Genomic DNA, 3,823 nt, shown 5'->3' on the forward strand with positions numbered 1-3,823 from the left:
GCTATCTCAATAGCATTTACATTTTATTAACTATTATAAATAAAAGATGACTTAAAGTATACAAATGTGCATAGACCATATGCAAGTACTATACCATTTTATATAAGGGATTTGAGCATCTGCCGATCTTGTTATCTGAGGGAGCCCTGGAATCAATTCCTTGTGGATACCAAGGGATAACTGTATTAGGCTTTCCTCTTTGGAATCCCCCTCCCCTAGAAAATAAAGCATTCACTGGTCTTGTAGGGACATGTATCTGGTATTGTGTGCTTTTCATGATGGAGGGTTAGTAATAAAAATTACACACTTGGGCACACTTACCTGGGCACACTTGACCTCTGCCAGACCTACAATAATTCTGTGCCATCTGTGAAAACTGCGGACTTGCTACTGCTCCATATTGGAAGATTTATCTTCATTTTAGTGCAGCATAATGTTTATCTCAGTATTGAGTTTCAGAAATCAGGAAAAGAGAAATTTTGATTCCAAATATTGTGGAACGTATGTGTCATAGGGTGAGGATAGCAGCCCATGGCAATCCAAATTTTTGGAGTCAAGCTGCGTCTTATTTTCCTTGAATCCCTTGTTGCCAATGAGAACATGAATAAAGAATGGAACCAGTCAAGGGAATGGAGGAAAAAAGAAATCCTATTAATACACATTCGTAGAATGTGAGTGAGAGTAAACACACTCATACATTTACAAAGCACTTCTTTATACCCTCTTGAGAGTCTTGGGAGGTAGGCAACTGCAAAGGAGGCATGATTATCTCTATCTTAAAGACAGCAAAAGAGGCTAGATTGAATTGTCCAAGTTCATAGAACTAGAAAAACAAACGTAAGTAGAAACTAAATTGAAACCCAAATCTATGTCTTCTGACTATAAGTCTACTATTCTTTGGACCATCCAAATTTGCATTATATTGGGGAGAAGGGAAAGTACTTGAAAGGTTCATTTAGAATTTTTCTATGTGATCACACCACCTCAGGCAGTTTTCATTGATTATCTCATATTCTCTCAAAACAACCCCCTGAAATAGGTATCACTGCAGATGAGAACACAGGTTCAGGTACATTCCAGAATCAGCTTCAGAACAGGTTGTCTTCCAAATGTTTTGATCTTCACTAAGAAATTAGCTCCCAGATTGTTAATAAAAATAATCTGTGGGGTGGAAAAGGAAAAGCAGATGTTCCCAGAAAATAAGGAGAATAAAGAAGAGGAGGAAGAATTCCTGACAAATTGTCCAAAGATTGGTAGCTGCCTATGCTGTGCCTATCAGACTCAGGACTCATTCCCTTGAAGCACTCTCACAGATAACTGCTCTCTCTGCTGACATTTCCTGCCCCACTGATTTCTGAAAACTGGCATTATCTTCAAAAAGTGTATGGGGACAGAGTTAGTAATGATGAGGCCTTCCCTATCTGTACTAGTTCATGCTACTCATGACTGAAGCCCAATTTCCTCCTCAGTGTCCCTGCTGCTGATCAAGTGTGTCACTAAGTTGCTTGATTACAGAAGTGGAGGGGTAAGTTGGGATTTATCATTTAGCAACAATGCAAATAAAATATGTGTGGTTAATCTCATACCTGTATATCCCCCAGTATTTCTGTTTTAAGAGTTATTTAAAAAGTTAAAAAAGGAGTTGACATTTGACCCAACAATTCCCCTCTTACATATGTACCCAAGAGAATGGAAAACAAATGCCTGCACAAAAACCTGCATGTGTTCATAAGAACATTATTCATAAAAGCCAAAAAGTAGAAAAGCATCAAATGTCTATGAATTGATGAGTTAATGAAGAAATTGTGATATAGCCATACAATGGAATATTATTCAGTCATAAATAGAAATGAAACACTGATACATACTAAAAATAGATGAACCTTAAAAATATTATGCAAAGTGGAAGAAGCTAGATACAAAAGACCACATATTGTGTGATCCTATTTATAGAAAATGTCCAAAATGGGCAAACTCGTAGAGACAAAAAGTAGTTTAATAGTTATCAGAGGCCGGTGAAAGGGAAGAATGAGGGATAACTGCAAACAGATACAGGGTTTATTTGGGAGATTATTTAAAAAAATTTGGAATTAGACAGTGGTGATGGGTACACTCCTCTAATATATTAAAAACTACTGACTTCTATACTTTAAAAGGATTAACTTTATGGTAAGCAAATGGTTCTCAATAAAGCTAAAAATAAATGCTGCATGCAAAAAAAAGAGAAAAAGGAAATATTTCAATTACCTAATCATATGGAATTCATCAAGAATATGACTATAACCCTTTAGTAGCATTTAAAATATTTTCATTCTCACATTGGATATATAGAATTCTTTCCAGAGAAACCCACATTTTAAAATCTCAGAGTAGTGAAGTAAAAATAAACTCTTGAAAGAATATGCGTTGAAAAAAGAAATCTATATATTTCTTTCAATGTATTTTGATTTAATTTCAATGGCTACTTTCAAAATTTGTCTAGTTTAAGTATTTATTCAAAACATCATTATAAAGCAGCTACTACATGCAGGACATGTCGTTTTTTTACCTATGAAATTTTTGTCTATGAAATGTTAAATACTAATGAATAAGCAGTGAGTTAATGTTAGACAATGTGCTAAGTGATATAGAACTTCAGAAGAGCAAAGACAAATATAGGCTGTCATATTGAGAAGACCTTCTGGATAATATGGAACTTGGAAAAACTGGAGGCAGACGGGGAGCCTTACCAGGCCCCAGAAAGTGCGTGAAAAAAGGATGGAAGATAAAAATGACCACAGCATTGGGAGTGTAATGATATCCCCAGGAGGTAGAGCTACAAGTGTACTGGAAGATCCCTATACTTCATAAATGTAATTGCTAGCTACTGGTACTTGAAAAATAAACAATTTTAACCTTTGTCCATCTTCATTTAATAAATAAATAGCCCCGGCAGAAGTAAGTTATTGTGTTTCTTCATTACAATTACTTATTGAATACTTATAATGTGCCAGGATCTGGGTCAGCCGAGGCATTCAAAGAAGCAAAAAGCTCGGGCTAGGGACTAATGGGGGAAGGCCCACAGGTGTCACCCATTTTCTGAAGCTCAGAATAAGTGTACTTATCTCCTGCCTTCTTGAGAATAAATTGTGGCTGTGGGCACGGGGGAGGGAAGAGAAGTGCAATATAAATTGGGGTCAAATTGTTGAGGGCATGTAAAGCTGACATGATAAATTTGAACTTTATTTCATAAACAACAGAAAGAAGATTGGACTTACGAACAGATAGTCTCCACCACCTGTGTTGTTAAGGGAGGGGCCCTCCATAATTATCTAGCTCTTGTCTCTTATTTTCATTGAGGGAATCATTAACAGAGAAAGTGATAATTTGTCTGGGGCCACACTGCTTTTTGCTTGTACCACATGCTCCACATTACTTCCCAAATGTCCACATGGATTGGAGCTAGAATTACTATAAGGGACAAGGTGTCCTGGACATGACTGCACCTTGGTTCTTCATCATCATGGCTGTTTATTTGCTTTCTTTGTTCCAGCAGATTAAATGATGAATACAAACAGCAATATATTAACAAGCAAGGGAGTTTCCCAAGGGCCATTTGTTTATTAAATGGAGATGCACAGAGGTTAAAATTGTTTATTTTTCAAGTACCAGTAGCTAGCAATTACATTTATGAAGGATATGGGTCTTCCAGTACTCTTACAACTCTACCTCCCAGGGAGGTCATCACCACACAGTGCCACCTCAAACTTGTATCTTCCATTTGCTTCAGAGAACTATTTTGTTGGCAGTGAGCAGGGCCTGGACTTTTAGGAATTCAGTTGGG

Source organism: Pongo abelii, chromosome 2 (genome assembly GCF_028885655.2).
Source record: "Pongo abelii isolate AG06213 chromosome 2, NHGRI_mPonAbe1-v2.0_pri, whole genome shotgun sequence".
Classification (NCBI taxonomy): domain Eukaryota; kingdom Metazoa; phylum Chordata; class Mammalia; order Primates; family Hominidae; genus Pongo; species Pongo abelii.